This window comes from Equus przewalskii, chromosome 19, assembly GCF_037783145.1.
Source record: "Equus przewalskii isolate Varuska chromosome 19, EquPr2, whole genome shotgun sequence".
NCBI lineage: Eukaryota > Metazoa > Chordata > Mammalia > Perissodactyla > Equidae > Equus > Equus przewalskii.
Window position 1 is genome coordinate 61,543,960 of NC_091849.1, and position 27,812 is coordinate 61,571,771.

The 27,812-nt window shown below is 39.3% G+C and overlaps 1 long non-coding RNA gene across 1 annotated transcript in view; it reads right to left on the reverse strand.

Moving 5' to 3' along the window:
• The window catches only part of LOC139077377 (uncharacterized), a 76,449-nt gene extending 69,621 nt beyond the window's left edge, over positions 1-6,828 (reverse strand). The window contains exons 1-2 of the long non-coding RNA XR_011529836.1: positions 6,531-6,828; positions 4,335-4,399 (exon numbers count right to left, since the gene is read on the reverse strand). This is a non-coding gene — a long non-coding RNA (uncharacterized lncRNA). The remainder of the gene's footprint in view (positions 1-4,334; positions 4,400-6,530) is intronic.
• Between the last annotated feature and the right edge of the window lie 20,984 nt (positions 6,829-27,812).

A 27,812-nucleotide genomic window follows, 5' to 3' on the forward strand; every position in this document is an offset into this window, starting at 1 on the left:
AACTTTCTAATCTGTATTTACTAATTCTTTCTTTCACTAAAATCTAATTCTAAATACTTCAATAGCAATAACATGAGAATTGAAATTGTTTAATCTGTTTAAGGGTTTACGGAAGTAATTTAGTGGGATAAGGGAACAAAGCATAGGTTTTAGACTTAAACACATCTTGAGGAATAGAGGGACGGAGGAAGACTATAGATAAATGATAGATAGATAGGTAGATAGATGATGGATAGAAAGACAGATAAATTCATAGGTACATTCATAGAATATTTTGCCATTGTTTTATGTATTCTATGCCTTCATTTATCTCTTTGACAAATCTTTGATCTACCTTTTCAATTTTAAACATAGTTATTTTAACATTCTTTTCATATTTCTCAATTATTTCCTGTTCTTTGGGAGCTAATTCTTCTTCTGGTGGTGGATTTTCGTTGTGTGTGTTGTAATTTTGTCTGTGGGCTCCTCTTTAACAGAAGGCATATACCAGATTATAGAGGCCTCCCCATGACCAATTTTATTCTATTTTTAGTTAAGGTACATTTTACATGCATTAAAATATACAGATCTTAAATGTTCAGCTTGGCTAATTTCTGAATATATCTATAGACATGTAACTATCACACAGATAAAGATGTAGAATGTTTCCCACATCCTTGTGGCCCCTATCAGCCAACATACCCTGAAAAGTAACGACTGTAAGTCTTGATATGGTAGCTATCTACAGGTAACTAGTTAGTTTCCCTGTTATAGATAACTAATATGTTAGTATTAGTATATTTCCAGTTTTGTTCTTCTTTGGAAAGATTGCCTTCAAATTTAGGCTTTAAATCTCGGTCCTTTATATCTTCACAGGAATCAGCTTGTCTATTTCAAGCAAAAAAAGTGTTAGGATTGCGGTGTGATTGACTTGAATATACAGATTAATTCATGGAGAATTGACATTTTACCAATATTAAATTTTTTTTAATTTAATATTGAAAAGTATTAAATTTTTTAGTCCGTGAACACGGTAAATCATTCCATCTATTTGGCCTTCTTTAATTTCTCAGCAATATTCTGTAGTTTTTGGTGTACTTATACTAGATTTATATCCATCTATATGATTTTTTAGTGCTATTGTAACTGATTGCTTTTAATTTCATTTTTAATCATTTCTTGTGAATACGAACACGATTGTTTCTGTATATTGACCTCATATCCAGCAACCTTACTAACCTCATTCTGTCTAGTATTTTGTTTATAGCTTTTTAGATTTTTTATGAATGTATTTGTGTCACTGTGAATAATGACAGTTTTCCTTCTTCTTTTCTGATCATTATACTTTTTTCTTTTTCTTGATTTACTGCACTTCTAATACAAATGTTAAATAGAAGTCCTAAGAGTGGACATCTGTGCTTTGATCCCAATCTCAGAGGAAAGCATTCAATATTTCACCATTGAGTATGTTGTCTGCTGTGGGTTTTTATAAATAACCTTTATAACATTTAGAAAGTTGTCCCTTATTTCTGGTTTTCTGAGAATTTTCATCATGGAGTTATATTGAATTTTAGGAAATATTTACCTGCGTCTATTGAGATGATCATATTATTTTTTCTTTTAATGTATTAATGTGGTAAATTCTATTTATTGATTTTTCAAAAACTATTAAATTAGATTTGCATTCCTGGAATAAATCCATATGGCAAAACTTTAAATTAACTGTGTCCGTATCTCTAAGAAATTCACTAATTCCACACAGTTTTTTATATTGCTATATCAGCTTGGGGTTTTGGTATAATTAGGATAATCCAAATGAGAATGTATATACAATAAATCTGGAATCATTCTTTAGGTAGACAAGTGAACAATAAGGTGGATTTTATATTATCTGATTACAACTCACTGCTCTAAACAGAGCTAAGGAGCTTACTAAAAACTAAATGAACAAAACAGTAACAAAAATACATTTACATGTCCTTAAAATTTGTGGGTTTTTACCCAATAGAGTTCCTTAGGCATTGACTTAGTCTGATGACACTGACGAGAAAAACAAGCATATCTCATTTTACTGCACTTTGCTTTGTTGCACTTTGCAGATAGTATTGTGTTTTTTACAAATTGGAGGATTGTGGCAACCCTGCATTAAGCAAGTCTATGGTTGCCATTTTTCCAACGGCATTTGCTCACTTCTTGTCTGTGTTACATTGGGTAATGCTTATAATATTTCAAATTTTTTCATTATTATTATATTTATTATGGTGACCTGTGACCAGTGATCTTTGATGTTACTACTGTAATTGTGTCGGGACGCCACTAACCACACCCATATAAGAGAGTGAACTAAGCAACAAATGTTGTGTGTGTTCTAACAGCTCCACCACCTGGCCATTCCCCCATCTCTGTCCCCCTCTCTATTCCCTGAGATACAACGATACTGAAATTAGGCAAGTTAATGGCCTCCAGGTGTTCAAGTGAAAGGAAGAGTCGAATGTCTTTCATTTTAAGTCCAAAGCTGCAAATGATTAAGCTTAGTGAGGAATGTAGGTCGAAAGCTGAGATAGGCTGAAAGCTAGGCAGGCCCCTTGTGCCAAACAGATAGCCAAGTTGTGAATGCAAAAAGGAAAAGTTCTTGAAGGAAATTAAACGTGCTACTCCCGTGAACACACAAATGATGAGAAAGTGAGACAGCCTTATTCTGGTATGGAGAGGATTTTAGTGGTCTGGATAGAAGATCAAACCAGCCACAACATTCCCTTGAACCAAAGCCTAATCCAGAGCAAGGCCCTAACTTTCTTCAGTTCTGTGAAGGCTGAGAGAGGTGAGGAAGATGCAGAAGAAAAGTTTGAACCTAGCAAAGGTTGGTTCATGAGGTTTAAGGAGAGAAGCTGTCTCTATAACATAAAAGTGCAAGGGGAAGCGGCAAGGGCTGATATAGAAGCTGCAGTAAGTTCTCCGGAAGATCTGGCTAAGATAATTAATGAAGACGGCCACACGAAACAACAGATTTTCACTGTAGACAAAACAGCCTTCTATTGGAAGAAGATGCCACCTAGGACTTTCATAGTTAGAGAGGAGAAGTCAATGCCTGGCTTCAAAGTTTCAAAGTATAGGATGACTCTTTTGTTAGGTGCTAAGGCAACTATTGACTTCAGGTTGAAGCCAATGCTCACTTACCATTCCCAAAATCCTAGAGTCTTAAGAATTACACTAAATCTACTCTGCCTGTGCTCTACATCAGGAACAACAAACCCTAGCTGACAGTACATCTGTTTACAACATGGTTTACTGCTTATTTTAAGTCCACTGCTCAGAAAAAAGGTTCCTTTCAAGATATTACTGTTCACTGACAGTGCACCTGGTCACCCAAGAGCTCTGATGGGGATGTCCAATGAGATTAACATTGTTTTTGTGCCTGCTAACACATCCATTCTGCAGCTCATAGATCCAGGAGCAATTTCAACTCTCAAATCTTGTTATTTAAGAAATACGTTTCCTAAGGCTGTAGCTGCCATAGATAAATTCCTCCAACGGATCTGGGCAAAGTAAATTGAAACCCTTCTGGAAAGGATCCACTATTCTAGGTGCCATTAAGAACGTGTGTGATTCACAGGAAGAGGTCAAAATATCTCCATTAACAGGAGTTTGGAAGAAGTTGATTCCAACCCTCAGGGATGACTTTGAGGGGTTCAAGACTTCAGCGGAGGAAGTAACTGTAGATGTGGTGGAAATAGCAAGAGGACTAGAATTAGAAGTGGAGCCTGAAGATGTGACTGAATTGCTGCCATCTCATGATAAATCTTTAACAGATGAGGAGTTGCTTCTTATGGATGAGCAAAGAAAATGGTTTCTTGAGATGGAATCCAGCCCCGGTGAAGATGCTGTGAAGACTGTTGAAATGACAACAAAGGATTTAGACTATTACATGAACTTACTTGATAAAGCAGTGGCAGTGTTTGAGAGGATTGACTCCAATTTTGAAAGAAGCTCTGCTGTGGGTAAAATGCTATCAAACAGCATCACATGCTACAGAGAAATAGCTCATGAAAGGAAGAGTCAATCAATGAAGGAAATTTCATCATTATCTTATTTTAAGAAATTGCCACAGCCACTCCAGCCTTCAGCAAGCACCACCGTGTCCAGTCAGCAGCCACCAACATTGAGCAAGACTCTCAGCCAGCAAAAAGGTTACGACTCTCAGAAGGCTCAGATGACGGTTAGCAGTAAAGCTTCTTAAATTAAGGCGTGTACATTGTTGTGGTGGACATAGTACTACTGCACACTCAACAGATCACACTATAGGGTGAACATAACTCTCATACGCAGTAAGAAACCGAAAGATGCGTGTGACTCACTTTATTGCGACATTCACTTTATGGCGGTGGTCTGGAACTGAACCTGCAGTATCTCCCAGGTACGCCTGTGAGTAAATGAAGGAGATGTTAGGAAGAGTGACAGGCAGGAACAGGGAGCAAGGAGTACTGGAAGCAGATAAAGGGGAGAATACAGCTGTCTGTGGCCCTCTGGTGGAGAGATCAGAAGACAAACCTTCCACGGCTTCTGGGAGGTGGGCCCACGTTACCGTAGTGCAGCACAATAGAGAACGTTTACAGTGGTGATCCTAACTCATCTAGAAATACTAAATTATACCAACTGTTCTGATGAAGAAGATTAAAGGATTTTTTCAAAACATTTTATGTACACTGGTTGACATTCCAAGTTTGATAAAGAGACAAGCCTTTAGTTATATATATATAGTTACATATAAAATTATGTATAATATATAAAGCTATATGTAATTATATATATAATACATAAAGTTATAAAGGTTTCTATATATTATATATAACTTTATATATAGAAAGGCTTATATGCATAGTTATAGATTTGTATAGTTATATAGACCATAGTTCAGCTATCTAGGATTCAGTCTCAGTCTTAACTGAAGTTAACTTTCCTGTGACCATAAAGTCATTCTTTGTCACTTGTTTTTTTGAAGAAGAAGATTAGCCCTGAGCTAACATCCACACCTATCTTCCTCTACTTTATATGTGGGACACCTGCCACAGCATGGCTTGACCAGCGGTGGGTAGGTCCACAGCTGGGATCTGAACCGGCGAACCCTGGGGCTGCTGAAGCACAACATGCGAGCTTAACCTCTGCGCCATGGGGCTGGCCCCCTTTGTCACTTGTTTTTTAAAAAGCAAATGCAGTGTGCTCACCACCTGAGACATTTCACCCAGCAAACAATTTCAGTGATGGTTTGAATAAACAACAGCTGCCATAATGGCATCAATTTACCCGCTCTTCCCTTCTTGCCTCCATAAAATCATTTCCTTTTACACAAGGCTGTACTGAGGAATAATGAAAGGTAGTATTTTTAAAAACAATTTGAAAGTGTAAAGGATTTCTCAAAAATGCTAATTGTGATTGTTATAATAGCCAAAAGGCAAGAAGAGTGATGCAGTGACCCTAACTGCTGACTTCATGCAGACACGCGCACCATCCATGAAAGGGGTATGGAAAACAGATCCTTTGGGCCGGACTGCAGAGGCAAGGTCAGAAACTGACCAGGGCTGGGCTGTTGCTCTGGGGAGTCCTAAGTGGATTCTCTCACCTTTCCCTGGCAGAACATAACCTTCAAAACCCATTAAGCCAGCTGTCTTCAAACCCATCCTGAAATTTCCATAACACTCTGTTTAAGTGAATTTGGACCAGGTACTAGAGCCCATTCCCAAGTAAAATCTAAAGTTTACGTGAGCTGAGATGACAAAGATGGCAAATTGAACTTTATAGTAAAATACATTTGCTTTCGTCTCCTGGCTATTTCACACCCACAGAATAGGCTTACCCTATACTATGAACGTCTACATAAATATTTCATACGCCATGTATATGTTGATAACTTGCAAATGTTCATCTGTAATTCCGACTTCTCTGAACCACAGACTCACATGTTAAGCAGCTATTTGGTATCTCCCATGGGACGTCTTACAGACTTCTCACATTCCACGTATCTAAATAGTGCCTCTAATTCTCAACCCCCAACTTTTTCCCCATGTCTCCCAAATCCCCGTAGATGGTGTCAGCATTCACCCAGTTGCTCAAACCTGAGGATTGTTTTTGATTCCTCCTTCTTGCTCATCACTCATATCTAATCTTCCTTCAAGTCCTTTCAACTCTACTACAAAAACATTTTGATTCCATTCACTTCTCTTCTTCTTGACTGCCACCGCTATGATGAAATCCACTGTCACCTCTTACCTAAATTATTGCAACACATATTAAAAACCTGCCTACCTTGGGGCTGGCCCCGTGGCCGAGTGGTTAAGTTCGCGCGCTCCGCTGCAGGCGGCCCAGTGTTTCGTTGGTTCGAATCCTGGGCGCGGACATGGCACTGCTCATCAAACCACGCTGAGGCAGCGTCCCACATACCACAACTAGAAGGACCCACAACAAAGAATATACAACTATGTACCGGGGGGCTTTGGGGAGAAAAAGGGAAAAAATAAAATCTTTAAAAAAAAAAAAAAAAAAAAAAACCTGCCTACCTTGCTCCATCCATTTTCAGTACAATAGCCAGAACAGTCTTGTGAAAATGTAAACCTGGCCACTCCACACTCTTATTAAAAACCCTCCAATGACTTCCCATTCACTTAGAAAAAAATAAAGTAATTTAATATGGCCTAGAGACTGCGTGATGGGGCCCAGTCCCATCTGTCACGGCTCTTCTCCTCGCCTTGTGTTCCAGCCACACTGGCCTTCTTTAACTTCTCAGACGCACTAAGCTCTTTCCTTCCTTAAGATCTTCACGAAGGGGGCTGGCCCCGTGGCCGAGCGGTTAAGTTCGCGCGCTCCACTGTAGGCGGCCCAGTGTTTCGTTGGTTCGAATCCTGGGCGCGGACATGATACTGCTCATCAAACCACGCTGAGGCGGCGTCCCACATGCCACAACTAGAAGGACCCACAACGAAGAATATATAACTATGTACCGGGGGGCTTTGGGGAGAAAAAGGAAAAAAATAAAATCTTTAAAAAAAAAAAAAAAAAAAGATCTTCACGAAGGCTGTTCCTTCTACCTGGCTGCTCTTTCCTCTGACTGCCAGCTTCTCCGATTTCATGTCTGCTGTCAAATATCACGTCTTCCCAGGGGAAGCCTTATTAACATTATGCTGTCCGAAGCAGTGCTCACTCCCCACTACAGTTCCCAATAGTCTCTCTTATTGTACATTGCTAGTTCCTCTTCCATCTAGTACAATTTGTAAGATATTTACCTGCTGTTTATTTATTTTTTTCATTCTTCCCCAAACTGCAAGCTCCACCAGGACTGGGACCAGCACTGTTCTGTGCACCATTGTAAATACCCTACCATGGAGTTGTAGCATGCACGTGCCAGAACGCTGATGGATGTGTGTTCACGGAACGTAGAGACTCTTCAGCTAAACTTGCCTCTCATTGCCCTTAGTTCAGAGGCCCACTCTGAGGTGGGGGAATTAGCAACAAGAAGTTAGACAGAGTTGCTGGAACGCTTTCTAATTGGGTTGAAAGCTCACCAACGCTAAGTCTTCTCTTTACTATGCGTATTTTATCACTTCTCACTCAGCAAATAGCTAGTTTTTCTTCCTCTGCTCTTGCAAACATTATCTTCCTCCTCAACGGCTTTCAGTGGTGCTTCATCCTGCATTGCCAAAAAGTCTGGGTGTCCACGTCACTCTCCCCAGCCCGCCCACCTATATCCCCTCCATCATTTTCTCCACCTGTTACCAACACACTCATCAAAAAATGCCACTCATTTCCCCTTCTGTCTTTTTTCTTCTATAGATGCTTTATAGGACAGTTTATGCTATTTCAAAAACCCAGAACAAGCTCCCATCTGGCATCTGTTAAACCATCATTTCTCCTTCATTAAAAATCTTTCTTAAACTCAAGCTCATTTCAGAAAAAGTATGAGTCTGGAAAGGAGTGAGATGTGTCACATTTAGACTCACGTGTTGACAGTGTTCTGTGTGTCTACCTGGGTTTACTTCATAAGACAAAAAAACGGAAAATAAATTCCAAAATAGAAAAGCAGAATGATAGCATTCATATTTTAAACACATGTGGCCGTTATTTATACAGACGCATCTTCCATCTGCGACATCTGTGATGCTGCAGTGATGGGAGACTAGAAGGAGGCTTCTCTTCTACACACCACCCAGCACACTGAGGACGCACAATAAACACACCCAGGTGTCATCAATGTGCGAATGTACAAATTATAGAAAAGCACATATGAAGTTTGAGAAGAGTGTCAGATTGGCAATTTTTCTTAAACATAACCACTGGCTTACTTCTACTGATTGAGAAGGCATCTCTGCAGAGTAACGTCAAGTTGGCCGACTCATAGCTCTCCTATTCCTGAAGTGCTTAAACAGTTCCTGTTCTTGATGAGGCTGTATTCACCAAAGCAGAGTAAGGAAATCTGACAGTTCCTCAAGGGGAGTACAATATATCATTAATGTCAGGCCAGAAAAAGGATGACTTCACCATGTATCCCCCATCCTTTGAGTCCTAAACTGAACACCACCTTAATTGTGGAAATCACTGGCTGGACATCAGGACCACATTTTTCAAAAGCAGAACTGATCACAGACCATGGTTTATTATGAGTCTGCACTGTGTTCCTTAAAAACTCCGAAGAGTTGGCCAGATGACAACAGGCTCCAATCTGCCTGTACTTGTATAGGCTTAATGTTGATCTCCATATGTGAAGAGCAATTTGGAGAATTGAAAAAGACTCTGGAAAAGGCAGGCCAAAATTATGGGTAGGATGACAGTAAAGCCTATTAAGAACAGATAAAGCCTTTGGAGCTATTTAATCTGCAGAAATGAAGGTAATGGGATGACAACCACTTCAAAAAGTGGAAAATTTTTATATAAAGGCTACTTTCCAGGTTTTTCCTACAACGAGGGCTTTATAAGGTGGGAAAATGGGTTTAAAACGTGATTGAAAAGAGATTTACACTAGAGATAAGGAAGCTCTGTTGATAGATATTAGAACAATCAAAAAGAAGCTCCTGCAGGTATAAAATCAACATACATAAATCAGTAGCATTTCTATACACTAACAATGAACTAACAGAAAAAGAACTCAAGAACTCAATCCCATTCACAATCGCAACGAAAAGAATAAAATACCTTGGGATAAACTTAACCAAGGAAGTGAATGATCTGTACAATGAAAACTACAAGACTTTCTTGAAAGAAATTGACGATGACATAAAGAGATGGAAAGACATTCCATGCACATGGATTGGAAGAATAAACATAGTTAAAATGTCCATACTACCTAAAGCAATCTACAGATTCAATGCTATCCCAATCAGAATCCCAAGAACATTCTTCACAGAAATTGAACAAAGAATCCTAAAATTCATATGGGGCAGCAAAAGGCTGCGAATTGCTAAAGCAATCCTGAGTAAGAAAAACAAAGCCGGAGGCATCACAATCCCCGATTTCAAAACATACTACAAAGCTACAGTGATCAAAACAGCATGGTACTGGTACAAAAACAGATGCACAGATCAATGGAACAGAATTGAAAGCCCAGAGATAAAACCACACATCTATGGACGGCTAATCTTCGACAAAGGAGCAGAGGGCCTACAATGGAGAAAAGAAAGTCTCTTCAACAAATGGTGCTGGGAAAACTGGACAGCCACATGCAAAATATTGAAAATTGACCATTCTTTTTCACCACACACCAAAATAAACTCAAAATGGATCAAAGACCTAAAGATTAGGCCTGAAACAATAAGTCTTCTGGAAGAGAATATAGGCAGTACACTCTTTGACATCAGTTTCAAAAGAATCTTTTCAGACACTATAACTCCTCAGTTGAGGGAAACAGTAGAAAGAATAAACAAATGGGACTTCATCAGACTAAAGAGCTTCTTTAAGGCAAGGGAAAATAGGATTGAAACAAAAAAACAGCTCACTAATTGGGAAAAAATATTTACAAGCCACTTATCCGACAAAGGGTTAATCTCCATAATATACAAAGAACTCACACGGCTTAACAACAAAAAAACAAACAACCCGATCAAAAAATGGGCAGAGGACATGAACAGACATTTCTCAAAAGAAGATATGAATATGGCCAATAGACACATGAAAAGATGCTCATCATCGCTAATCATCAGGGAAATGCAAATCAAAACTACACTAAGATATCACCTTACACCCATTAGATTGGCAAAAACATCCAAAACCAAGAATGACAGATGTTGGAGAGGTTGTGGAGAAAAAGGAACCCTCATACACTGTTGGTGGGAATGCAAACTGGTACAGCCACTATGGAAAACAGTATGGAGATTTCTCAAAAAGTTAAAAATAGAAATACCCTATGACCCAGCCATCCCATTACTAAGTATCTATCCTAAGAACCTGAAATCAGAAATCCCAAGAGTCCCTTGCACCCCTATGTTCATTGCAGCATTATTTACAATAGCCAAGACGTGGAACCAACCTACATGCCCAGAAACTGATGATTGGATAAAGAAGATATGGTATATATACACAATGGAATACTACTCAGCCATAAAAAAAGACAAAATTGGCCCATTCGCAGCAACGTGGATGGACCGCGAGGGTATTATGTTAAGCGAAATAAGCCAGTCAGAGAAAGACGAACTCTATATGACTCCACTCATAGGTGGAAGTTAATATATTGACAAGGAGATCTGATCGGTGGTTACCACGGAAAAGGGGGGTGGGGGGAAGGCACAAAGGGGGAAGTGGTGTACCCACAACATGACTAACAATAATGTACAACTGAAATCTCACAAGGTTGTAATCTATCATAACATTAATAAAAAAAAAAAAAAAAAAAAAAAAGAAGCTCCTGCAGAAATCGACACAATCTCTATCCTCAGAGAGCCTGCAGACAGGGCGCATGGCGGTCCACCCCAGGTCGCTTTGATAGCAGAGAAAACTGTTGATGCAGTTTGCTCTTGGGTGTCCCTTAAGAATTAGGACTCTTTGATTCTACTTTCAGTAACTCTGGGAAACTTTTTCCTTAATAATAACAACACTGTATTTCAGTAATATATGGAATACTGACTATTTTAAGACACTAATGTTTTCTTTTTTGCTTAAAGATTGGCACCTGAGCTAACACCTGTTGCCAATCTTTAAAAAAATTTTTTTTTCTTCTTCTTCTTCTCCCCAAAGCCCCCCACTACATAGTTGTATATTCTCCTTGTGAGTGCCTCTGGCTCTGCTATGTGGGATGCCGCCTCAGCATGGCCTGATGAGTGGTGCCGTATCCAGGCCCAGGTTCCGAACCGGCGAAACCCTCGGCCACTGAAGTGGAGAGCGCGAACTTAGCCACGCGGCTGACCCCTTAAGACACTAATGTTAATTATTGGAAATCTCTATCACGTGAAGAGAGAGCAGGATGTGAAACTGAAGCAATGAAAAGGGAAATAACTTTCTATGATTTCAGGTCAATTTGAAAAAAAGCACAACTCTTTTCTCATTCTTCTTTCCTCCATAATTTGGAGGGTCGATTCTGACACAATACTGAGTCCTGAGAGTGAGGAGGTAGGAGTAGGAATTAGTAAATGAAAACTCCCGGTAAGTTTAAAGATGGAGAACTTCATACGCTGAACATGTCACGAAGACCATATGCTGAGGCATTAATTAGACACAGAGGTGTCCTCATTACAAATCTGTAGTGTCATCCAAGAGCGATGGGTCATCGCTATACACCATGGTCATAAATTTCACTATCCTCTGTCTGGTTCTGACATTTTCCTTCTGCACAACGTGTGTGATGGCTCAGGCCCAGTCTGACCTTTATCTTTCCCCGTAGTGGCAAACCCCAAATAATACCTGCAATAGCAACAGGAAGCTCCTGAGCTGGACCTTTGCCTGTGGCAGGAAGGAGATTGTGTTATAATCTTTGCAAAAACGTTACACTTGTGAATTGATAAACTTCTCGTTACAAAGAAAGTGTTGTTTCAGGCAAAGTCACTAAGAATTATAAAGAGCTCATAAAGTCTGAATAAAGACACTGTCAGTAGTAAACATACAATTATACCAAGTTACCCAAAATTTCCCCCTATTTATGTCAGATATTTTACAATTATAATCAGGAGGGGTAAAATAAACACAAATGCATTTATCTAGTTAAGTTTTTCATTTCGCTGATCTTCAGTTTTTCCATATGGAAGTTTATGTTATTGATTTTTGAGATCTTTCCAATTAAAAAATTTTTATAAAGCTCAATTCAGTGAGCTCCTTTTGGTTAATATGATGAGCACAGAGACCACAGAATGCCTTCTTTGTTGAAGCTCCTTTATGTGCTGTTTCTGCCTGCTTCTAGCCTGAAAAGTTCATAGGAAACTGATCTGTAGCATAAACATTTTAACAATCCAAGAAACGCATTCCACAAACATGCCCAGCACCATCACTGTCTCTCAAAAGCAAGGTGCTTGTCCTGGAGAAATAGGAAGGGGAGGGAAAAATATGAAGCGACAAAAAGATTGTCTCTAGTTGGCTTAAAATTTCTAATATGATAGAAAGTGAGAGGATGATTGAGACAAGAAGTGTTTGAAAACTATAGTTATCTAAACTTTACAAAGGAAAAAATCAATTATTTGACCATTTACAAATTTTTAGACGTTTGATTTTGTTTCTAAAAAGACGCAAATAATTGGATTAAGTTGCCTTTTAAATGTAACCATGAGGTCAATGGCTTCAAAGTAATCTCAGTCTTTGCTAACTTATTTCAAGTATTTGCAAGAATTAAACATACTTCTTTCTCTTTATAAACAAATTCAAAAACTGGAAATTTGAAAGATAAAGCTTGACTAATTATCACTTAGATTGCCAGACAGTTGAAATATCCTAAACATGGCTCTTATAAAATAAAAGATAAGATGTGTTGATAAGGATTTAGAGAAAAGGGAATCCTTGTGCACCATTAGTGGGAATGTAAAATGGTGCAGCCACTATGGAAAACAGTATGGAGCTTCCTTAAAAAACTAACCACAGAACTACCATACGATCCAGCAATCCCTCTTCTGGGTATATCCCTCAAGGAAATGAAATCAGTACCTCAAAGAGATATCTGTGCCCTCATGCTCCTTTCTACATTATTCACAGTAGCCAAGATATGGAAACAACCTAAGTGTCTATCAGCAGATGAATGGATAAAAAAATTGTGGTATATGTGTGTGAATCCATGTATACACACACACACATGCACACAATGGAATATTATTCAGCCTTACAAAAGGAGATTCTGCCATTTGCAACAACCTGGAGGGAGCTGGAAGACAGTACATTAAGTGAAATAAGCCAGATGCAGAGAGAAAAAAAACTGCATGATCTCACTTATATATTGTATCTAAAAACATCGAACACGTGGAAGCAGAGAGTAGAGTGGTTGCCAGGGGCAGGGAGCAGGGGGAAACAGGGAGATGTTGGCCAAAAGGTATAGAGTTGCAGCTGTGTAGGATGACTAGGTCTAGAGATCTAACATACAGCATGACAACTGTAGCTAATACTACCTATTGAACACTGGAAATTTGGTAAGAGGTTAGATTTCAGGTGCTCTCATCACACAAACAAAAAAGGTAACTATGAAGAGAAGATATGTTAATTAGTGTGACAACGGTAGTCATGTTACTATGTATAAGTACATCAAATCACTATGTTGTACACCTTAAATATATAAAATTTTTATTTTTAAAAATATAAATAGAGCCAGCCCCAGTGGCCTAGTGGTTAAGTTCGGCATACTCCACTTCAGCGGCCAGGTTGAGTTCCCAGGCGTGGACCTATGCCGCTCATCTGTCAGCGGCCGTGCTGTGGCAGCAGCTCGCATACGAAAAGAGGAAGATTGGCAGCGGATGTTAGCTCAGGGTGAATCTTCCTCAGCAAAAGTAAATAAATAAATAATATAAATAAACAAAATATCCTAAAGAAATAAAATAAAATACAAAGAACACCTTAATATTCACCTCTGTTTCATGCCATGTCAACATTCAAATACTCTCAGATAACATTAACTTACTTTCAAAACAAAATTTATGCAGATCTTTTGAATGTGAATTTTCATAAAAGAGAACGATGGGGACCTGAAATTAGAGGTGCTCACAAGTCAGGGGCAAACAGGAACGGGGCTGGAAAAGAAGAGACAAGATTCTGTGCTGCTCACAGCTGCTGGTGGTGGAGGACAGAAGCCAGCGCAGACTAGCCCAGGCACAAAGGGATGCATTAGCCCAGATAACCAAGAAACCCCTGACCCATCCCAGGCACGACAGAATCCAGGTACAATATCACGTGTCTGAAACCGTGTCTATTTGTACCCTTGGACTTCCTCTACATTTGTTTTATTCCAGGAAGATTTAATCCTATGGTAGAAAAGACGGTCCCAAGCAGATCCAGTGTAAGAGCTCAGAAATCCGAAAAAAGAATGAGACAATTGTCTCTTCTGGTATCCATATCAATCCATATCAACAGTGTGCCCGTCCTTAAGCCAATCGCTTTGTCCAGAATCATGAGATACAGCCGTTAGCTTCGGGTTATATGCTTTTGTGCTTCAGTGAAATTGAGCCTGGTGTTGAACTCACACCATAATGACAGATTTGATTTGGGTATTAGCTGTTCCTAAAAGGAAAAGATGTAGAATAGACCATCCCTTTCTCTCCACCCCCAATACCGACAATGCACACGCAAATATTACCCTACAGGTCTAAAGTATGCATCATTCTATTATTTTTCTGTGGTTATGCCACCTCTCCCTTCCTTCCTTTCTTTCTCTTTTTCTTTCTCTCTCTCTTTCCTTCCTTCCTTCCTTCATTCCTTCTTTCTTCAAAATAATACATGTATACATTTTAAAAGTCAAATACTGCTGTAAGGCGTAACAAAAAAATATCAGTGTCTCGCCCTATCCTTGCTCACCAATTATTTCCACTACCAAAAGGTAACCATTTAAAACCATATTATCACTTTATTCTATTTTTTTACTTCCCATTTCTAAATATGAGGCTTATGATAGTATTTAATTTTCTTAGATACTATCGTCACCCTATACAGAAGAATGCCTTATAAATCTCTTAGTATCACCAAACATTCATACTTTTTAATTACCCCATTCTCACAATACGGTCATATCTTAATTTTTTATTGTCAATATTCATTTTTAACAAAATGGTCACTACAGATCCGTTGTTAGAGCCAATACTTGTAGTGTACTAGGGCTGTATTGACTTTCTTCTGAAACGTTTACTTTCTCCTAGTGTTCATATTTGACTTGGGGGTTTTTTTCCTACTGTTGCTTGTTTGCTTGTTTTTGTTTGCTTGCTCAGTTTTCTGTGCATCCATCACTAATTTATAAAAAAATTAAAAATCCCTAACAAACTCTCAAATTCGTCTCAGTGCAAACACGGCAGGTGTTCCACCGGTTTATCTGGCCTTTGGGGCCTTCCCTCAGGGTCCCTCCCCTCCTGCTCTAATCTGAGTTTGCCCAGCCTTGCGATCGAGCTGAAGTCTGGGCACTGGCCTGCACCTTCGTGCTTGGAATTCCCTTTGCCCATGTCCTTCCACAGGACCCTCTGTCCTCTGGATCCCATGTCTTTCTCTTCCTTTGTTAACTCTCGTCTTGGTGAAGCATTTCCTCCAGCAACTTTCTGAGAAAATATAGAGAAGATAACTTTTTGAGACCCTGCATGTATCCCAAGGTCTTTGTTGTGTCCTCACATTTGACTGACAGTTTGAATGTGACCTAGGTGGACACCCGTCAGAAAGCTGCATGGCAGGCCTGGAACGCTTGCGACTACCATTTGTTGACGATCTCTTGTCTTCTACCTCACTTCATTTCCCTGCCTGGAGCCCCTATCTGTCAAATACTAGGCCTTCTGGATGGATCCTCTGATTTTTAAAAATATATTCTCTTTTATTTTCTATCTCTTTTGTTTTGACTTTATCATTCGTTCCTACTTTCTGAAAAATGTCTTCAATGTGCTATGTCTATTAACTGTGTTCTATTCCTGCTACCATAGTTTTAATTTCTGAGACCTCTTTCTTATTCATGTCCCTTTCTTACAGCTACTTTTTTCTTTTATTACAAAAGTGACATCGTCTAGGATCCTTCTATGGATCGTGTAGAATTCACTGGTGCGTCTGTCTGTCCCTGCGTTGTCTTTGGAGTTTGTTTCACAAGCTGCATCTTTCTGATTTCTTTCTTTTGGTCTCTGCCTTTCATGTTGGTGGCTTTTCTCAACTGTCTGATGATCTTTCATTCTCCTTTCATTTACAGAGTGAGGCACCAAGGAGCTACTTGGAATCTCTTGGAATTACTGATTGTGAACATGGCTAGATAGTAATCAGATGCAACTCGGCCACTTCATTGGAGGAAGCCCAGCCGTAAGAAACTAGCTGTTTTCTCTTGGAATGAACAGATCCCAAAGAGAGCTCTACAGAGTCTTGCCTGGAAGCAATGGTTAGAAGCATCAACGTTTTGGGGAGATGAGGAAGAGAAGAATTTCGGTGGGGATGGGGTTGTCTCACCATTCAGTGCATACACACTTATTCTCCACGTTTTTAGCATAATGGCTCATCTCTGCCACCGCTGTCCTTTCTGTCCTTTAGTCCCGAGCTTCTCTGGGTCAGTTGCTTAGCGAACAAGTCTCCTGTCTGGCGGGGATGCTGCATACCTGTGTGAGGTGGTAGAGGCGACCTGCTGGTGTGATGCCTCCTTATACAGATTTTTCAACCATACATCCTGTTCCTTACCACCTTTTACCTGACTGTCATATGTACACAGTCTCCAGTTGTCAAGAACTATGAAAGGTTAGTAACGCCCTTGGTAGGTGTTCTCATTGTTTTAGAGGAGAATTTCTTACCCAATCACTTTCCCCAGAGTATTGGTTTGCTAGGGTTGCCATAACAAAGTACCACAAACCATGTGGCTGAAACAACAGAAATCAATAGCTTCGCAGTTTTGGAAACCAGGAGTCCGAGATCATGGTGTCAGCAGGATGGGTTCCTTCTGAGGCTGTGAAGGTCTGTGCCAGGCTTCCCTCCTAGCTTCAGGTGGTTTGCTGGCAATCTGATTTTTTGGCTTATAGATGCATCATCTGATCTCTTCCTTCATCTTCACACTGTGCCCTCCCTGTGTCTCTATCTCTGTGTCCAAATTTCCCCTATTTATGAGGACAGTCATATTGGATTAGGGTCCACTCTAATGATCTGATCATAACTTGATTATCTGGAAAGACCCTATTTCGAACTACGATCACATTCTGAGGTTGGGGGTTAAGAATTCAACATATGAATTTGGAGGGAGGGAGACACAATTCAACCCATAATACCCAGCATGACATCACGCTGAGAGAGAAGAAAGTCTGATGATCTTGATAAGGAAGGGGGAGCAGACGAGGCCCAAAAGCTTCCTGTAAGAAGCACGTCTAAAGGAAAGCATCTCAGCGAGGGCTTCCAGCTCCTCGGGCCGCACAGGCAGGAAGCTTCACCAAGACTGACGGGACTAACCAAGAGCTGGGAAAGGCGGACGTTTAACTCTATGAGCGGTTTTGATACAGATGGACCTTGCTTTATATAAAATTTGCCTGTTATTTTTGGCTTGACTGTTTTATTATTTCTTTTTTCCACAGTTGACTAAATCACATTGTCCTGCCCCCAAACAGAAGCAGTTGAGTTCTCTCTCTCACCGAGTGAAAAAAATAGAGTCAAGTGTTACCTTGTCCCTTCCACCCCCTCCCGATTCCAGGGCCAATCAGCAGTGTTCTCCAGCGGGCTGCCACGCCCACTGAATTCCTAGCCCCAGACCTGCGTCAGAGCAGAAGCATCAGTTCACCTGAGAACTGCCATCCTCTTCTTCCCTAAAGCAACCATTAGATTTCACAATTACCTTCCTTGGCTGGAGAGGTGATGGTTTATTGTCATCTTGATCCCGGTACATATCAATGCTAACAGCAATAACCCACCTAGAACATTAGATTCTTTGTCACGTCCAACTCTTGACTGCTTCTCAGTACATTTGAGGGGCCCCCTTATCTCTGCCCTATAGTAGAAATTTCCTTCCATGGAAATTCTGCTCTCTGTCCATGTGGCTCAACCCTGTACGCTTCTGCTAGTGTTGTAGATTAATACAACATGTGCAAACGGAAATAATGCAAACAACAATAATAGCAATAGTTTAAGACTATAGTTAAATTAGCATTTTGAGATTAAATGAGTGAGTTTGCAGGGGAGTAGCAAAGATGGTTACTTGTTACTGTTGATAAGGAAGAAAATGAGTAAAAAAAGTAACTGTGCATAATGGTCAGAGCCGAGGATGCCTGAAAGGCGTGTTATTCAAATCCATTTTACTTATATGATGCTGTACATTACCGCTCCAGATGATGCCTTTTTCTTTTTGCAAGTTTACAAATTTTAACCTGTGAGCCAACTGCCTACTTCCCTGAGAAAAAGGAAGCCGTGCAATGTGCCTTCTCTTTCGATCCTCTTTGACCACTAAGCAGGGGTGGCGTGGGGCCAGGATCTGGCTGCATGAGAGGACCGAGCACCAAGTCTCGAAACTGTGTTTGCAAGCAGGCACCTTGGTTTTAATGGTATTGTACTGTTTTGGACTAATATGTGTAAATTTTCTACAGGTTATTAACTCACATTTTTAATAACATTAAAAAGCAATTTCTCATTTTAAAGATTATTAGTGTCATTATTATTTTTGTTGGTAGTCGTTTTTTGACAATTCTGGAGGCAGGGGGACAGGGCTAAAACTGCTCCAATCCACCACTGACATCATCCCAACATTTCTGTGGACTTTCCCCCTTTTAATATTTATTTCTGTCAAAGAACTACGTCCTGCCTCCTTTTCAAAGTTGTGTTTCATCCTAACCTATCGCTACCAAGAATTTGACCCATGAATTACCCCCTCCTTCGTACTTTAAGAATATACCTTTAAATATAGTCTACACCTCCTCTCACAAATCTGCAAATGATTGTGTTCTTTTTTATTGAGGTATAATTGACATTAACATTATATTAGTTCAGGTATACAACACAATGATTTGATATGTGTACGTATTGCAAAGTGATCACCACAATAAGTCCAGTTACCCAGCACCCATCCACAGACATAGTTAAAAATTGTTTTCTTGTGATGAGAACTTTTAAGGTCTACTCTCTTAGCAACTTTCAAATATGCAGTACAGTGTTGTTAACTGCAGTCACCACGCTGTATGTCACATCCCCACGTCTCCATGGGGGAAATGCAGTCAGGGGGCAGTCAGGAGGAGGCTGAGAGCCAGGGGTCTGTCTGACCCCCATCCGTCACCACTATGCACAGCCGGGGACAGGCTCTCACACATTCCAGGCTTGAGCTTTCCAGCACATTTTGTTCTGTAAAGAAATTTTCACTGCTAGGAAGGATGTTTAAGACATAATATGCTTGTCCTCCACATGTTCTTCCCTGTTTCACAAGATATTCCCACTAGGAACCACCCTTAGCTTCCTTTGCCTCTGCGTAATCTGCGATGGTCTGATCGCTCTCTATTGCCACTGCCATTGCTTTTTCTCTCTCCTCCTCCTTCTCTCTTCCTCCTCCATTTTCCTCTTCTCCTGTTCTTTTTTCCTCCTTTTTCTTCTTTACTTTTTTTGGTCTGTCTCCTTCTACAAGAACATAAGCTCCGTGAGAAAGGATTTTGCTGTTTTGCTGGCTACATGTGACCTAATGCCAGAACAACAACTGGCAAAAAGTCAATACACACTCGCTGAAAAAATTGACAAACTGTTAGAAAAAATAGAAAATTTAAGGGAATAGAAACAAAAAACAAGTTTGTCTTAAAAGATCACAAATACTCTCACTATCCAAAGCTAATAGTTAGGAATGTTTTGGTGGCTTCCTTTTCTTTGCAAATGTATACCACATATTCCTGCAGAAGCTCAAAGTCCTTTTGAGGAGACAGAAATAGAAATTATAATGCAAACACTAAGTACTGTGACTGAGCAAAATTCTATGAAGCAGAAGAGATAAGTAATTAATTCCGCCTGGCAGAGCGTACTAAAAGCTAAACTTAAAAGACAAGCAAAACTTGCCAGATTTTTGTGGGAAATTTTAAAGAAAATCCCATACATCCTATCATCCTGCTATATAATTATTTTATTCTTATTAGAATAAATAATATCAATAAGTATATCGCCGTCATTCCCAAACAGGGTATGTCAGAGATTACTACACCCATTTTTTTTCTGTGAGATGTTTGCACAAACGCGCTAAGGAAAATGAGTGCCTCCAAATTTCCCTGCCGAAGGTTCCATTTTCCAGGCCCTTGATGGCTCACCCCCTTTTATTAATTTAAGGATTCGTTAATATACTGTTCTTGATAAGTATTAATGGACTTAACCCTCAGGGAGGATATGAATAATTTCATCAGCAGCCACAACCTCTGCCCTTTTAGCCCCTAAAAAAGAGAAGAAGAGCATCATCTCCAGTTGCTGGAGTTGAGAGCCTGTAATTCTCTGCTTCACTCTATACGCCCTATTCTATGACCCAAATATACGTGAAACCAGATGTGGATCTGGGATTATTCAGTTCTCTACTCCTGGATGGAAGATCAAGAATATGGGGATAACAGCTAAATACGGTTTGGGCATTTATTTAAGGAGGAGTAAGTGGACATTAAAACTCTTGTGGTAGTTTCTGATCTTGAAGACATGAAATTTTCATACCACTGAAATTAAGTGAATCAAAATGATGTATGATCTGGACCAGAGAGTGATGTGGCCTTATGTTTTGAGTAGACTCAAAAACAGAGATGATAATGGTGAACTGGGAGGTCCAGGCAGAGCAAATGAATGGAGATCAGGCAAGGCATATTGGGGAGAAGTGAGAGGTTTGCTGCGGCAGAAGTAAGGGACACATAGGAGTAAGTATTCGGAGATGAGACGAGAGTGGCAGGGGCAAGATTGTGAGGGACACTGTATGCCAGTAGAAGAGGTATGGAATTGATGTTAGACATCACCACAAATGCTGTTCACTATTGCTAGACAGCAAGTTGGCAACTCATGTGGCTTCTGTCAGGTGATGGTGAGGCTCCATAAAAGAGACAGTACTGATACATGATGGGAAATACCTCCTAAGAACAAGCTCACTTCCATTTCTTCCTTTACACTTTGCAGAAGTCTGGGTACAGCCTCCAGATTTTTTCTGCACAAATATAGACAGAAATAGGGATAATGGGCTTGTCTTAATAAAGTTAGGACAAGACTGAAAAAAGTTTTTGCAGAGCAAAATATGTAGATTGATGATTTGGAAGAAAAGAACTTCCAGCTGAACTTGAAGAGAGTGAGTTGCAATCCATAAAATTCATTAATTTTTGTAAATTAAGAATAGGATATTATAGTAAACCATTATTGCTGTCATTAGGGCCATCGGCAAGCTCTTTTTGTAAATGCCAGATGGTAAATATATTAGACTTTGAGAGCCACACCACCTATTTTGCCACTAGTGAACTCTGCTGTTGTAACGCGACAGGAGCCACAGACTATACACAAATCCAGTCAAACTTTACGGCACTGCAATTTGAATTTTATATAACTTTCAAATGTTACAAAATATTCTTCTTTTTATTTTTTTCCACCATTTAAAAATGTAAAAATCATACTTAACTCACAGGCAATCGTCGTTCGGCTGTCTGCGGGGTCCTGCCGCAGGGGACAACAGGTAAGGCTACAACCGCCTTCTGCTTTCCCACTAACTCTTCTCCTTCAGCCTTAAAAGTATTTCTTTTTCCCACATATGAGGGAAATATAGATAGAATCTTTAGAAAATGCAGACAATATATAATTTTTTATATATGTCTGGTGGCTTGGCGTTGCATAAGAATCAAGAGAGAGCTTTTACAAAAATTGAGGGTGAAGATATTCTTAACTAAAAAAAAGTAAATCCTCGATCATGCTGTCTTTCAGAAAATTATAATGTAGCATCAGTTGTGTCTTTAAACGAATTCCATAAGTATATTTTTTAAATCCTGATGATTATTCAGATTTTATTGCCTGTCACTCTGTCGCCCTTATCACAGGAGCACTCGAACACCAGACCACAGCGGGGTCGGCTGAGTACATTGTATTCTTGTGCAGCAGGAAGAGGGAGCGATGTCCCAGTTTAGTCAATTCCACTTTTGGTTTTGCAGGTCACCCACCAGCTCTTCGTTTCGTGAAGTTTCTCTCTATTTCTGGAATAAAGTGTCCCCTGCCTGCAGATCACTTCAACCATGTCAGCTCAGAGAGAAGGGAACTGATGCACTGATTCCTCTGCTGATGTTGTGAGCAAGATGGTGTGGAATGACAAGCTGAAGGATTCAAGTGAAACATCCCAACTAAAGTGCAGTTGAAACATAAAGACCGAGAGCGCGAGTAATATATGTGCAAAAAGACGAGAAAAGAGCATGAATGTGACCAATATCACATGAGAAAGAGCAAGGGGAAGGAATTCCAAACAAGGAGTTTTCACACTCTAAATGGAGGTTTAGACGGTAGCATGGAGCTGAGGGGTGAGCCCACCCTGCAGTGACTCAAGCCCCCATCAGTGAGATAGAGCACTCAGATCTGGACCCCGAGACCTGCTAAAGAGCACAAGAGGCAAGGAATGGCTTTTTTAAGATGTCCTGATTCATCTCAGAGCACTGTTTTCATTTTCCTGAACTCATCTTCAAAAATGTCTCTATTTTAGTGTGCTTCGATTACCCACAGCTTCTCTCTCTCTCCTTCCTTCAGATGTGCCTGTTGCCCTTTTAAATTACTTGCGAGAATGTGAGAAGAAATGAGCGAACAAGCCCAACTTAATAATGTAGACACCAGAGTACGACAAGTGGCCCAAAGAAAGATCCAGAAAAGGCAACAGTGGTGAGCAAAGCCAAGGGTAGCTGAAAGAGTATATGAGCAATGAATCCTGTGAGTCTGAAGTCACCAACGGCAGCCCAGGCTGCAGTCCGTGTGCAGAGATAACTGCCTTTCACCTGTGTTTGGTGGACTCACACAATATTTAAAATATATTTGAGATAGTTGCTGACATTAACAAATATGGAGATTTTACATAAAAAATACAATTTTCTGATTCACTTGGGGCTCAGTAGCTCTAATTCTGCTTCCTCTCTAAATGATCTTAGGCAAGTTATCTTCTCTGTGCCTGAATTCCCTCATCTACAAAATAGGGTAATAGTATAACTCACTTTCTAGAGTTTTCATGAGGATTAAACGACATTGTGCTGAAAGTACTTGGAACAGTACCTGGCACAGTGTAGGTGTGTGATATACATTAGGTACTAGAGTAATAGTACCTGCTGTTATACTTGACAAACTGACCCTCGGAAACTTGAGGCAAGCATCAAGAAGAGCACAGGAAAATGACTTAAAATCCATCGGAAACAAGTGAGTTATGTAGCCCTCCAACAGGATGAGCTGCGTTAAGAGAGCATGGCACCTGCTCAATGACATGAAGAATCCCTTTCAAAGCATCTTCCAGTTTCAAAATTCTATAAAGACTGAAGTAATTGAGCACAAAGCAGCAGAAATTCCATCTTCAAAGTAACCAAAGAAGCATACTTCAGAAAAACCCCAATCTCATAGATACAGAGAACAGACTGGTGGTTGACAAAGGAGGTGGAGATGTGCTGGATGAAATGGGTGAAAGTGGTCAAAAGCTACAAACTTCCAATTATAAAATAAATAAGTCCTGGGGGTGTAATGTACAGCATGGTGACTACAGTTAATAACAGTGTATTGCATATTTGAAAGTTGCTAAGAGAGTAAATCTTAAACATTCTCACCACAAGAAAAAAATTCCATAACTATGTATAGTGATGGATGTTAACTAGTGTTATTGTGGTGATCATTTCACAACACATGAAAATATCGAATCATTATGTTCTATACCTGAAGTTAATATAATGTCGTATGTGAATTATACTTCAATAAAAAAAAGAAGCATACTTCAAAATAGAGCAGTCTTATTTGAGTTCTTAATAAAAGAAAGCATCTAAAGCAGCATTGCAGAGGCAAAATGCCCTTAACCCTCAGTACAAGTTTAGAAGGATAGAACTTCTAAAACTTACACAAAAATTTTAACAAAGAGACTTGCAATGATAAATCTTTTTAAAACAAATTTCAAAACAATGTGCCACAGTAAATTAATGTTCTTTTTAGTCATATTATCTAAAATCTAAAAGGAAATAATACATATTTATATAGGCATTTATTTATATTTATATAGGCACTTATATTTAAAAAGGAAAATGGTAAACTAATATGTAAAAACTAAGTATAAGTATGTTATATACATTAACAAAATCCAGCAGAACTTTTAGATTGTTGAATATTCAGTGTACTAGATGACAGGATTAATAACCTTAATATATAATGAGCACTTACAAGTCAATAATAAAAAGTCAGACACTATGAAATAATTTAAGCTCATAATCATTTTCTAAAACAATAAATACAATAGGCAAAAACATTTTAGCCTTATTAGCAACCAAATAAATACAAATTACACCATTAATGGGATTATATATTTCATCTACAAATTGGAAGAGATTTTTTTTAAATTTAACAAGGACTCTAGGACTCTCATCCATTGTTGGTAGCAATTTCTACAAATTATGGAGGACAGTCAAGTCATGTGCTGCATAATGATGTTTTGGTCAATGATGGAGCACGTAAACATCGATGGATCTGTAAGATTAGTACCATATAGCCTAGGTGTGTAGCAGGCTATACCACCTAGGTTTGAGTAAGTGCACTCTATGATGTTTGCACAACAAAACCGCCTAATGACGCGTTTCTCAGCACCTATCCCTGTCCTTGAGCCAGGCATAACTCTATATGAATAGCTGTCAAAGGCCTTAAAAATATGCGTATTCTTGGATCCACAATTCCATTTTTAATAATTTTCCCAAAGAAGAGAAGTCACCAGGTGGGACAAATGAGAGATTAAATCTCATAGTTTAGGTTTGGGCAATCCACCCGCACGGAGCCTTCATCTATTGAGGAGGACGCTGAATTCATTCCCGTGACAGACATCTGCGACAGTGATTGCCCTGCTCTGACTCTGTTACTTTAATCTTCCGGTGGCGTGCCTTCCAGCCTGTTCAACCGAGCTGGATCACCGTCAGAACGTGAAGGTCTTATTCCACACTCTGCGTTCTCTTGAGCTCATTCCCGACTGGCACATAGAAGATCCAGAGAACAGCAGACGTGACCAAGTACCAGCTCAGGATTCAAAAGGGGAGTCAGAGAGAGCAACAAAACCTAGAAGTCACAGAAAGAAATATTCACTAGCCTGACCACATAGCAACCTTAGATGTCTACATCACACAAAATACTTCATTTACTAGAAGAGGCAAGCAAAGAGATGAGAAAAATATATTTGCCATATATATGTCAAAGACCAGATGTTCTTAATATCCACAAAGCTCCTACAGATTAATGTAGAAAGACCAAAACTCCAATAAAAAATGGGCAAAGACATTCATAGACTGTTCAAATAAAAATAAAGATAAGATAATTTTTAAAGCATATCAGAAGACATCAACCTTAATCATAGTTTAACAAACACAAATTAAAACTATGAGACACCATTTTTCACCTCTTAGACTAGCAAAGACCAAGCCTGATAACCTTTTGTGCTAATAATACTATGTTGACAAATAATCCATTACATATCAGCGACGGCCGTACAAGCTGGTACGATAGCTAGGGAGGTCAAGTCAACAAGATTTATTACTATTTAATATGAACATATGCTTTGATCCAGCAAGTAAACCTCTAGGAACTGATCAACAAATATATTTGTACATGTACATAAAGATGAAATCATTCACTGCAACATTGTTTATAGTAGCAAAAGACTGGGCATAATCTAAATATTCATCAGCAATAGACTGGTTAAATAAATAATATATCTACACAACGGTATATTAGGGAGTAATTAAAAAGAAAAGGTAGATAGATAGATAGATAGATAGAATTATATAGAATGATCTCCATGATCTACTATTAATTTTTAAAAAAAGGGATGCAGGAGAATGTTCGCATTTCCTTCCACTTGTTCGCTTAAAGCACATGTGTTTTATGTTCCCAGACTCTCTAGAAGGATTTACAAGAACCTTTTGCGACTGATTGCAATAGCTAAGTTTTACAGGGCACTTACGATGGGCCAGGCATTGTTCTAAACGGTTTACGTGTATTATTCAATCATCAAAACAATTCTATGTGTTAGGTACAATTACTATCCCCATTTTCCAGAGGAAGAAACTGAGGCACAGAGATGTTAAGTGAGCTACCTAAGGTCACACAACTAGCAATTGCAAACTGTGATTTGAACCCAGACAGTCTGTCTCCAGAACCAGTGTTTTTTCACCACTAAGTAACCTGCCTCTGGGGAGGAGAACCTGGGGGTCAGGGTCAGGAGGAGCGTTTATTTTCCACGTTATTGTTTGTCTTTTTACCATGTGAATGTACTACTTTTTTAAAACCTAAAAATAAAAATTATTCAAAATATCACACAAGTTCTAAAGCATATCTGGAAAAACAGGAGGAAAAAAAGCCCAAAATTCTGATAATGTCTCATGAAGGGGGACTGGCCCCACCAGATGGTCACGCCTGCTATAAACATAGAAAAATTTAAACAGTGAAGAACTGACAGAAGAATTAACAGAGAGATCAGTGTAACAGAAAAAATAGCTTTAGAAGCCAATCCTAGCAAAACAAGAACTTAACATTTTATTTTAAAAAACATGAAAAAGTGGGAGTATTATTCAATTAATGCCATTGGGTAAATTGACTAATTTCTCAGAAGAACATTTATTTAAGATGCCATCTGAGGGGCCGGCTCCGTGGCCGAGTGGTTAAGTTCGCGCGCTCTGCTGCGGCAGCCCAGGGTTCGGATCCTGGGCATGGACATGGCCACGTTGAGGCGCGTCCCACATCCCACAACTAGAAGGACCTGCAACTAAGATATACAGCTGTGTATATCTTAGCTGGGGGTGGGGGGGGGTGCGGGTTGGGGAGATAAAGCAGGAAAAAAAAAAGGCAGATTAGCAACTGTTATTAGCCAAGATGCCAATCTTTAAAAAAAAAAAAAGATGCCATCTGACATCATATGCTAAATATAACACAAATGAATTGAAGAAATAATGTAAAACTGAGGCATAAAAATCAAGAAGTACATACATGTATATGGGAGGACTTGCTCCCTAGATGAGGAAGGATTTTCTTAACATAAAGCGCGATGAAGGAAATAAGCCGGAGAGGACACTGCAATTTAGCCAACATCAAAATTCTAAAACCGCATGTTTAAAATATCATAAACAAAATACAGACTATGAATTGGGAATAATTGTTCACAAGTAAAACAATGTTATTAATACCATACACAAAACACAATTACTAATCAAGAAATAAAACATTAAAACGTTAAACAAAAAGCCAACCAAAACAAAGATCCCTGAGGAAAAATACCGAACATAATTTATTTAATTCCATTGTTGCTGTAGATATCATTTCCCCCATTTCACAGATGAAAACTGACACTGAGAGATTAAGTAGCTTGCCCAAGGTCACACAGCCAAGAGGTAGTGAGCGGTGATTGGAACCGAAAACTTAATTTACTCCAAAGCCTGTGCATTTATTGCTCAGGCTCCAGCCTCTCCATATTGCTGTGTATCGCTCTGGAGCTGTATGACGCACCAGGAACAGTGCGTCACTATCAAAACCAGAACTAAGAATCCACTGTTTCACGCAGGTAATTGGTGAATTGTTTC